Consider the following 12,478-nt stretch of genomic DNA (forward strand, 5'->3'; position numbering starts at 1 on the left):
CGATCCATGCAATTGAATACCATGACACGTCAACCAAGTCAGCAAATCTGACCACCCGACCCCGTTAGTCGCCTCTTATGACAAGAATAGTCGCCTTTTTCGGCAAGCATTGGTTGCGGCAAGCATTAGGTAAAGGTACAGTTTTGTTTGCAGTGCACACTTGCAACTCTGTAATTCGCTGAGATTAGTCGACCTTCGTGCTCTGGCAGGGACAAATGAACTTGAGATCTAACCTTATTAGAATTAAATATTTACTTTGAATGACAACGGTCAGATGATATCAAAGATGACTCTATGCACTTGGTAACGTGACGTGGTCAGAAGTTTCAAAGATGACTGACTCTATATATGCTCTCAGTGTCGTGGTATCATCAGAGATGATTAATAGGAGTTCCACACCAAACCCCTGAATCCCGAATACCATCATTTCCTCTCCATTACTACTCAACACAAATCTCAAAGACAGAACGAACCCCTACAGAACACGTTCCTAGATCATAATAAGAGTGATTCGAATATAAATTGCTGAAAAAATATCGAAAAATAAAATATATAAAGGACAATTCTACATTTGATATTATTATTATTAAAATATGGAATCCGCGTACCGAATACGATTTTATTTGTATCCCGCGTGCGACACTACTGAGTCTCGAAAACACTCTAAAGAGACCCCGAATTCCGCGTACCAAAAAGGGGGTTTGGCAGCCTCTTAATATGACTCGACGCGTCCAGACCCCTTGTGTGGTTGAGCAGTGGTCAACGATGGTTCTCTAGTGCGGTCTATCTTCCCGAGGCAAGAGAGTTACCTGCCTATAAAAGTCCAGTTTCCACTCCTGCCGAACTAGGCTGTTACTATGGAGTTACATTTTGGCTGGACTAACGAGTCTGTGCAAAGAAATCGAAATCCGGTTCGTAAACTATTGTGCAGATTTTCGACGCCGCTTTGGGGGCGGGGGGGGGGGGGGGCAGGTTCACGGTTAATGAAGTGTGTGTTGTGCATCGTAGGAATGGTCAGGCGTCCTTAACCACCTCCATCATGCCTCCCATACCAAACCACCTCCACCATGCCTCCCATACCAAACCACCTCCACCACGCCTCCGAGACTAAACCACCTCCACCATGCCTCCGAGACTAAACCACCTCCACCATGCCTCCGAGACTAAACCACCTCCACCATGCCTCCCATACTAAACCACCTCCGTCACGCCTCCCATTCTAGTCAGATTTCGGTCGATTGCAGGATTTGCAAAACGTGCACCGCCAACTCGTTATATATATTTTTATATATAGATATTTTCGAAATCTTTTCATGTTTGTAATCACGTGATTTGATGCACTTCGCGATGTAAGACCCGTTTTCTCACAATATAGATCTTGATCAGATCGTCTTGACTGGGCGCCGCCATTTTGTTTGAAAAAAATGCAAGTGATGCGAGAGATGGAATCTGATTGGTCCATAGGAGAGGCTTAGAAGGGACATAATTTGTAATAACCACTGGTGGCGCTGCGATCGAGCCCAGGAATTCCAGCCTAGTTCGGCAAGGGCAGAAACTGGACTTTTAAAGTCAGTTAACTCCCTTGCCTCGGGAAGATGAATGCGGTCAGGCTTGGCTGCAGATGCCGACCTTGACAGTATGAGGATCACTTTGAGTTGACTTTCCGAGGAAAATCAGTGGTCAAAGTTTCAGTTCAATATTTATTAACAATAGACGCCGTCCATCAGGAGATGTAGATCAGATTCGTATGCTTTTAACAGTAAGGGTTCACTAATATCGACTCTCTCGGGTTTCCAACAGTGCATCAACTTGACTAGTCACCACACGCCGCCAAGCTGACATTTAAACGTTTGAACAAGAGAAACAATCAGTCATCGTGTTCCCTGTAATTAGTCTGAGTCAGAGATAGATCTATTGCATAGTCACCACTATATTCGTACATGATTCAAGACGGTTCGTGCTGTCTGGGAAGGTGTATATCACAGGACGAAAAAGTGATCACGTTGCACGCGCGATGACGACCCGTTGTGCATGGGCATGGGCATCACGTGATGCATGATATTTGCGGGCTAGTTTCGTTTGCCGTGACATGTAAGTATTGGAGCGAGCGTGTTCAGGAGTCACGTGACAGGTACATTATGGGCAATTTACTGTATAACCCCGGAGATATACATTATGTTTGAATGTCAGATTCTTGATTACTCGAATTAGACCCCGTGGAATGTGTGAGCGTTGTGCCCCTTTAGTATCAACACAGTGTGGCTGTATACGTTGTACACGACGCCGTGCCACCTGCCTCACACGACACCCTCGACCACGAACAAGAACACAATTCCGTTAGATTGCCAAATAGTGTGCATCAGTGTTTACTGCGGTGGTGGCGTTATGTGTTTGGAGTAACCGAGTTGGACATCTGATGAAGTAGCTAGTTATCCCGCCTGTGTCGTTGCTGCCCCTGGGGTACGATCTATGTAATAGACACGAGTAGTAGTTGTAGAGACGCCGCTTGGGGGGAGGGGGGGCAGGTTCATGGTTAATGAAGTGTGTATTGTGCATCGTAGGAATGGTCAGGCGTCCCATCCTTAACCACCTCCACCACGCCTCCCAGAGTAAACCACCTCCACCACGCCTCCCATACTAAACCACCTCCACTATGCCTCCCATACTTAACCACCTCCACCACGCCTCCCAGAGTAAACCACCTCACCACGCCTCCCAGACTAAACCACCTCACCACGCCTCCCAGACTAAACCACCTCCACCACGCCTTCCATACTAAACCACCTCCACCACGCCTCCCAGACTAAACCACCTCACCTGCCTCCCATACTAAACCACCTCCACCACGCCTCCCATACTTAACCACCTCCACCACGCCTCCCAGACTAAACCACCTCCACTACGCCTCCAGACTAAAACCACCTCCACCACGCCTCCCAGACTAAACCACCTCCACTACGCCTCCAGACTAAAACCACCTCACCAAGCCTCCCATATCAAACCACCTCACCACGCCTCCCAGACTAAACCACCTCACCACGTCTCCCAGACTAAACCACCTCACCACGCCTCCCAGAGTAAACCACCTCCACCACGCCTCCCAGACTAAACCACCTCACCACGCCTCCCAGACTAAACCACCTCCACCACGCCTCCCAGACTAAATCACCTCAACACGCCACCCACTCTAAACCACCTCCACTACGCCTCCCAGACTAAACCACCTCACCATGCCTCCCAGTCTAAACCACCTCCACTACGCCTCCCAGGCTAAACCACCTCACCACGCCTCCCATATCAAACCACCTCACCACGCCTCCCAGAGTAAAGCAACTCCACCAAGCCTCCCATACTTAACCGACCCCATTACTCCTCCTATAGTACACCACCTCCATCACGCTTCCCATACTAAACCACCTACACCACGCCTCCTATTCTAAGCCACCTCCACCATGCATCCCATACTAAACCACCTACACCACGCCTCATATTCTAAGCCACCTCCACCACGCCTACCCGGCTAAACCACCTCCACCATACCGCCCATTCTAAACCACCTCCATCACGCTTCCCATACTAAACCACCTACACCACGCCTCCTATTCTAAGCCACCTCCACCACGCCTACCCGGCTAAACCACCTCCAACACGCCTCCCATACTAAACCGCCTCCATTACGCCTCCCATACTAAACCACCTCCATCACGCCTCCCATACTTAACCACCTCCACCACGCCTCCCATACTAAATCGCCTCCACCATCCACCACCCTGCGTCCCATTCTAATGTACATCCAGACATTCACACCTATCACGCGCCCCAATCCCCACCCCTCCTTCTATACATTCGACCGCCTCAGGTGGCTAGTGGTAGAGCGTCCGCCCGGTTCGATCCCCGGTCGCATCATACCAAAAGACGTTAAAAACATACTTATTGTTACCCTGTCTGGCGCTCGGCATTAAGGGGGTTACAAATAGGACTGGTCGGCTCGGAGTCAGTATACTGTGTCTGAGTGGGGTATTCATGTTAAACTGCAGCATGGTAACTTAGTGAGCTAGCACTATAAATCGGCATCAGTCCTGACTAGCACAAGCAGCCACACACACACACACACACACACACATACGTGCATGCACGTCGCTATAAGGTCCAATATTCTTGGACGTTAAACCCCATTCAACTCTCCCTCCATACAGTCACATCCATCCCATAAGTACACCCTTCACCATTTCCGGACAACTATCTCCCGATAATGTCCAAGCAACCTTCATGGGTTGAATGTTTCCCAGTCAGCTAAGTTAACATTGATCACATTGACTAATTGTTGAGATTTGCGGGCTATCAAACGATGGTCATTTAATTCCATTACAGCAACCACATCGACTGCGGCCAATCAATAAGCCCTTGCACGCGCGCGTCTCCGGTTCAAGCAAGAACTTTGGAAGTCTGTGAATTACTGCTGACTTGGAGCTGATGCACTGGGAAAACACTGATTCAATTATATGTATTGAATTAGCTGATAGGCACAATATCGACAGTTCGTGTATAGATCGATACACAGAGGGCATGCGGAAGTGAGAGGTCACGTGGGGTCAGGCAGCGCCGGGAGGACTCGGCGGAGGACAGCGCCTGGGAGACAAGGGGCAGGTCGAGACTGAGGTGGTTGTTCTTCGGCAGCAATATCAGCTTTAGGTAAGTTATAATTTCATTTCTGTGTTAATCATATACCCTTTACATATATCTCTTTAAGCTTAAGATAGATGTGTTATAATGTAAACACCGAATGTTGACACTCTCGATCATACGGGACTTCGTCACATCATAAATGTCAAAAATAATTGATGCGCATTGTGACGACTGTCAACGTACATTTTTGAATGAAAGTAGTTGTATGTATTGGGTTGGACCACCTGTCTAGTGATACTTGACCAATATCTCCATCCCTTCACGTATGCAGAGACAGCGTATGTTTGAGAAAATATATTAGCCATGTTTAATTTTGTATGGCTAAAACTGCCATACCGAATTCAAGTTCATCACGGGCTGCACGTTCGCTGAGCCAGCTGTAGGAAAACAGTGGACGATGCCAGCTATGAAGCTGGCCCGCACGGCAGGGAAATTAAACGCAGCCATTCTTTATTAGCTTCTGTAATTTCAATAACAAATATCCTGTTAGATATCACACACACTGCAAATATCATCCACGACGTTGGGCTCGCTGGATTTTAGTTGGACTCAAACTTGTTAAGGATGAATTTCGTTACAAACGTTGCGAGATATTTTCATTATTTTCCAAGACGTGACATTGATCGATTGTGTCAGCGTGCAATTATCTGTCAATTATGTAGAATAATTGACAAAACACGTTTGGTCTTTTTATTGTTGTAGCACTCTGAAATGTATCGGAATACTAAACATATTGCAGTATGGCGCCATGTGTTTTTATTCAAAACCGATGTGATAGCTGTTTCTAGGGTTTTTTAGCTCGTAACTGTAACATCCGTCAATACTATTTCCAAATTGTTATTTTGATATTATACTATCCGTTATCTAGTCTAATGCGTCAGCGTATTTTACTTCGCAGTGTGTCGTTTCTATTACATCCGAATGTATCTTAAACCTGGTCAGTCCCTTTACGGAGGAGGTTGGGTAGCCTAGTAGTTAAAGCGATCGCTCGTCAGGCCTAAGACCGGGTTCGATTCCTCACGTGTGACGCCCATTTCTGGTGTCCACATGATATTGCTGGAATATTGCTAAAAGCGGCGTAAAATCATACTCACTCACTATCAGTTTACATCTTCCAACCTGGTGTATCTGTTAACATCTACCAATTTGCCTCGGCCTCTCTTCTACCCACGTTCATGTACGTAGCCATATAAGGGCAATAATGATGAACGCGACGTTAAACACCATTCAAACCACTTACCACTTCTAACGTCTATCGAAACTGTCAGTGAGTGAGGTGTTCCACCACTGTAGGGGACACAAGAAAATGTTTCCCAGAGTGTACCCATTTGGGGAATCGAACCCTGGTGTTCAGCGGGACGGACCAACGCTTTATCCACTAGGCTACCTTACCGCATCTCGAAAATACAAAAGTTTGAGAAATTCAACTACCGATCTGTAACTATACTTAAATTTTTTATCAGCTCAACCATAGTGTTCGATAATAGTTTGAGATAAGTGATTATAAAAGATAAACCCACAATATCGCGTGATAGGTAATACTTTTCCCCTCTTCATTATAAAAGGAGGCGGTGGGGTAGCCTAGTGGTTAAAGCGTCACACCGAAGGCCAGGGTTCGTTTACCACATGGGTACAATGTTTGAAGCCAATTTCTGGTGATTATTGCTGGAATATGTCCCAAACCGGCTGAAAAACATACTCACCCATTTAATCATTATGAAATACTCTTGACGTCCTCTGCTAAAATACGACCAAATATCAGTAAAGGACTACCAAGGACTCAAACTTTTTTAGGATATATAAATATGATTACTGAGTCCCGATAGGTTCAATTTAGCCAATGGTTTCCAAGATACATAGGTTGTGTGATAATTAGCAAGTAATTATTATAGTATATAGACCCGAGCTATGATTCATAGGTCATAATTGACAATTGCCAAATGTCACCACCGAATCCAGAAGTACAACACTGCTTAATGAAATACAGTACAAAAAATATATTTGACCATTGTTTCCTCTGTGAAATATCTTAAAACTAAACAACATCCTCATGACAGTAAACACGGCCTGTTGGTATGACACTAAGCTGGCCGCACAAAATAATCAGCAACCTGAGCACAATCCTTTCACCCCCCGTCTAACGCTAAGATTGGATATTCGCCGATAAGCCAGACACGATTGATCGACCTTTTCAGCATCAGAAAAACAGTTGTCAAGGAACCAGGGGGGCTGCTCAATAGAATCTCCCCGTCTGTCATATAATTTCAAATGTCGTGCACATGACCAGCCATTTGATTCAGCGTGCGGGTGAAACTGGTTGGTCCGCGATACGACAAGGCATTTATGAATCATCAGTTAATTGTGAGAAATAGTAAAGAAAGGATTAATAGTTACTCTATCTCGTCCAGACCCGCCCTCTGCTGTCCCCTTTCCCATCCAACTATCTCCGCCTGGCTGCATGTGAAGCAGGCTCATTTCGGGTATCGAATCATCTCCGGGCAACGGGAGTTTGCGTCACGTGGGATTAATTTTTTCCGAGTATTGTTTCAAATAGGAATTTAGAGACATCACGTGACTGATCATATCATGAGTATTCTCTTTGTGTCAGTGAGTTTCAAACCAAGTGGAAGACACACAAGGGATGTTTGTTTGTATTGGGACGAGGTTCTTCAATTATTTGCTAAGCCAAAGTGATCACAGGCTGTAGATTCCCCCGTCATCCTTTTAATGTATAGTGTACAGATATAATCTAATATTTTCTACATCGCTTTTACGTTTCAAGTAATAGCCGTATGTCATTAGGCCTCGGTGTAGCGTTACAATGCAATCTTTTCCCGGCTAAAAATAATTAAATTTCCATGTGATCAATAATCATTTCTACCAAAGAGAATAGATTTGTTTTAATTTTTCTGGTACGTTAACTTGGTTAAACATGTGGAAGCGCTGACGGAGAATTATATTTGCGGAGCAGGCTTCAGCAAGGTCGCACCGGAAGTCCAGTCGTGGCATGTCCGCCATCTTGGTCTCATCGCGTGCATGGCTTGTAAACACGTATACATGTTTATGATGTATGGCCAGTACATATTGGTCGCATCCACAGCAGGGTAAACAAAGGTAGATCACATGAAATCATTAACCTGTGTTTTCAGCAACAATATAAACACCTCGCGCCATATTGCTCCAATAAAAAAACAGACTGATGTGATTCATCCCTTTGACAAGTCATGCCACCTGGCCCCCCCTGTATTAACTAGGTGTATAGATACAACCTGTTAAAGGCGGACAAAACTACCCGGACTGTATCTATAATATGCCATGTAAATCTTGGTACATGTTATACAAGCAACCCGAGAAGCTCGCTGTATAAACCTGGTAATGACGTCACACCTAGGCAGCAAAATCAAGATGGGCAGATTATCATATTGTCTTACTTAAGAGTGAGTGAGCTGGGTTTTACGCCGCTTTGAACAGTATTCCAGTTATATCACGGCGTGTCAGCTTGATGTGAGAGTAAAGCCCGAAGTGATGCGGGGCTCTGACATTTACCACTTTGGCGAAACCCACGAGCGCGGGTATGGTGTTGACAGACCTAGAAACAAAATCTGGGCGAAACGGGATTTGAAGCCACGATAATAGGTTTCTGGTGTGCCCAAGGGAAGCAACTCTACACCGCGTATTGCGGTGCCTTAGACGACTGGGCCACCCTCTTAAGAAATATGAATAAACAAATATATTTTTATCAAGGGAAGTTCCATATAATTGAATAATTATTTATAACTGTCTGTCCCTAAACTGAGACCGTAATTGAATATTGTGTACGCGACGTTAAACCCAATTTCACCTCACCTAATTGTAAGTCCTAATGGACTATGTTTAAACACGAGATCTGTATCTGGCTTCAACTCTACATATATAAGTTGGGGCGGTCGGGTAGCCTAGTGGTTAAAGCGTTCGCTCGTCACGCCGAAGACCCGGGTTCGATTCCCGACATAGGTACAATATGTGAAGCCCATTTCTGGTGTCCCCCGCCGTGATATTGCTGGAATATTGCTAAAAGCGGCGTAAAACCATACTCACTCACTCACTCACATATATAAGTTACGAAGTTGCCATTGTGATAACGTTGACCAGAATTAAATCAAACCGCTATAGGCTTGAAACACTAATTAGTTGGATGCTAGCGTTATTTCTTGGGAGCAGCGGTAAAAGTTTACTCATTTTGACTAACAAGGTGTTATAACGAACCTAAATGGGAACGCCGTTTTCATCCTTACCGCCGTCGTTGTCGTCATTGTCGTCGTTCTCACCATTTTCACAATTGTAATTGACAACAGATGGTACCTAGACATATTATCTGTGTATCTGTCTGTCTCTGTGTGTGTGTGTGTGTGTGTCTGTCTGTGTGTGTGTGTGTGTGTGTGTGTGTATGTCTGTGTGCGTGTCTTTATCCTGTGACAGTCTTTCTTATATTGAAGCCTTAGCTTCAACTCTAAGCTCAAGCGGAGTCTGGCCATGATATTTATCTTACAATATCTACACATATCCAAACAACGCAACTAAGTATGCAAACAAAAACAATCTGTCAAAACAACATCTTTTCCTAAACTTGAATTGGGGGCACGGGTGGCCCAGTCGTCTAAGGCGCCGCGATTCGCTGTGCAGAGTTGCCTCCCTTGGGCAATCCAGAAACCTATTATTGTGGGTTCGAATCCCGGTTCGCCCCGATTATGTTTCTAGGTTTGTCAGCACCATACCCGTGCTCGTGGGTTTCACCAAAGTGGTAAACGTCTGAGACCTGCATCCCTTCGCTTTCCTCCCACATTAAGCTGACACGCCGTGATATAACTGGAATAATGTTAAAAGCGGCGTTAAACTCAACTCACTCACTTAATTTGAATTTATTTTTCTACTTCCCCTGGCGTGTTCTGTAATAGTATTCTAGCATATGTATTACCAACGTGTCATGTAAACCAGATGTGTGTCTCATAACGGATCGTCCGTGACGTATAATGAAAATTATCTTTCCATATGTCATATAACGAAACTCTTCAAACATCACTAAATAATCCCAACCACTGTGACTCAAGTCACGTACAACCGAGTCTTATCATCAACACTGGAATGTGGAGGAATTCATCAGTGTATATCCTGTGTAGATAGATCTTACATCGCCGTCACAGCTTGGATAAGCACATGCGGATATTCTTCTCATATTACCCAGATGACTTTGCGACAATCTCATTTCCGCTTTTGCCAATTGCAATCGTTTTAGAATGGACGTAAACAGGCACCGTGTAGATTGTAGTGCTGAAGTATTCCCTTGATGACATTCTTCCCGTGTCCTGGTTGGGAATCATATTCTGTATTGTTAAAGGAGATGGGAATTTTCTATCCCCGACTGGTTGATGAGGTGTATTTATGTCATTGCACTTTACTCGCCGAAATAGGGCATTAAGCCGCAATATACGAGTCGGGTCACGGGTACTTGTCATAGTCATGGTCACACTACTTCCGGTCTAGTTCTGTTAACCGACACATTATGTAATACTTGGGCACTAGGGTAGCCTAGTGGTTAAAGCGTTTGCTCATCACGCCTTGGGTCCGGGTTCGATTACCCATATGGATACAATATTTTGTGGTGTTGTTTTTTTGTTTGTTTTTGTTTGTTTGGTTGGTTGGTTTTTTGTTTGTTTTTTTTGTTTTTTGTTGATGTTATTGTTGTTTTTGTTGTTGTTGTTGTTTGTTTGTTTTAATTTTATTTATTTATTCACTTTTTTTTTGGGGGGGGGGGGGGGGGTGTTTAACGCCGCACTCAGCCATATCCCAGCTATATGACGTCGGTCTGAAATAATCGAGTCTGGACCAGGCAATCCATTTGGATGAAGTCAGCGGGCCTGACCACCCTATCCCGCTAGGCGCCTCTTACGACAAGCATAGTCGCCTTTTAAGGTAAAAATAAGCATTATTTACATGATTGAGGAACAAAAATGAAATTTTTAACAAATTTTCAAATTCAACCTGTATCAGGGGCCTATGATAAAATTAAATGCATTCCACAGTCGTGGTAGAGGACATGGACCCCAGCTGTGCTGCACATGTGGCTATAGACTCGCCGACCTCCTTGCTTGATGATTCATATTACATGAACTGAGTAACTATACTGACGGGCAAAAGAAAGTAAGCACTGAAAAATTGTATTTGACCAAAACATGACAACACGTTATCAAAACGTTACAAGTCTGAAAACAGTCGCCGAAACACCGCAAACTTAAGGTCCAAAACACAATAATGATACCTGTATCAAATACATCACCATCGAAAATCCATTTCTTGTTTGTTTCATTTTTAGTCACCATCAAACATGGGTGTACACTTTCTTTTGTATTTCGTTTGTACAAAAAGGTCCGTGGCCTACAGGTACTGAATAAAATGTGTGCGTACGTGTCCCTGCACACACCCCTCCCCCTCGCCGACACACCCCAAGCTGTCCCCACACCCACACACAGCACTGTCCCCACACCGACACACACCACTGTCCCCACACCGACACACACCACTGTCCCCACACAGACACACACCACTGTCCCCACACCGACACACACCACTGTCCCCACACCGACACACACCACTGTCCCCACACCGACACACACCACTGTCCCCACACAGACACACAGCACTGTCCCCACACCGACACACACCACTGTCCCCACACCGACACACACCACTGTCCCCACACCGACACACACCACTGTCCCCACACCGACACTCACCACTGTTCCCACACCGACACACAGCACTGTCCCCACACCGACACACAGCACTGTCCCCACACCGACACACAGCACTGTCCCCACACCGACACACACCACTGTCCCCACACAGACACTCACCACTGTCCCCACACCGACACTCACCACTGTCCCCACACAGACACTCACCACTGTCCCCACACCGACACACAGCACTGTCCCCACACCGACACTCACCACTGTCCCCACACCGACACTCACCACTGTCCCCACACAGACACACAGCACTGTCCCCACACCGACACACACCACTGTCCCCACACAGACACACAGCACTGTCCCCACACCGACACTCACCACTGTCCCCACACCGACACTCACCACTGTCCCCACACAGACACACAGCACTGTCCCCACACCGACACACACCACTGTCCCCACACAGACACACACCACTGTCCCCACACAGACACACACCACTGTCCCCACACAGACACACACCACTGTCCCCACACCGACACTCACCACTGTCCCCACACAGACACACACCACTGTCCCCACACAGACACACAGCACTGTCCCCACACCGACACACACCACTGTCCCCACACAGACACACACCACTGTCCCCACACAGACACACAGCACTGTCCCCACACCGACACACACCACTGTCCCCACACAGACACACAGCACTGTCCCCACACCGACACTCACCACTGTCCCCACACCGACACTCACCACTGTCCCCACACAGACACACAGCACTGTCCCCACACCGACACACACCACTGTCCCCACACAGACACACACCACTGTCCCCACACAGACACACACCACTGTCCCCACACAGACACACACCACTGTCCCCACACCGACACTCACCACTGTCCCCACACAGACACACAGCACTGTCCCCACACCGACACTCACCACTGTCCCCACACAGACACACAGCACTGTCCCCACACCGACACTCACCACTGTCCCCACACCGACACTCACCACTGTCCCCACACAGACACACAGCACTGTCCCCACAC

General features: G+C 46.3%; 1 protein-coding gene across 1 annotated transcript in view; it reads left to right on the forward strand.

Annotated features, from left to right (window-relative positions):
- Positions 1–4,518: 4,518 nt before the first annotated feature.
- Positions 4,519–12,478, forward strand: part of LOC139473687 (toll-like receptor Tollo) — a 39,383-nt gene continuing 31,423 nt past the window's right edge. The window contains exon 1 of the mRNA XM_071256387.1: positions 4,519–4,692. The gene's annotated coding sequence lies outside the window, so the exon portion shown is untranslated. The remainder of the gene's footprint in view (positions 4,693–12,478) is intronic.

The sequence above is a fragment of the Haliotis cracherodii genome, unplaced genomic scaffold (assembly GCF_022045235.1).
Source record: "Haliotis cracherodii isolate W230 unplaced genomic scaffold, xgHalCrac1.p SCAF_3, whole genome shotgun sequence".
Lineage (NCBI taxonomy): Eukaryota > Metazoa > Mollusca > Gastropoda > Lepetellida > Haliotidae > Haliotis > Haliotis cracherodii.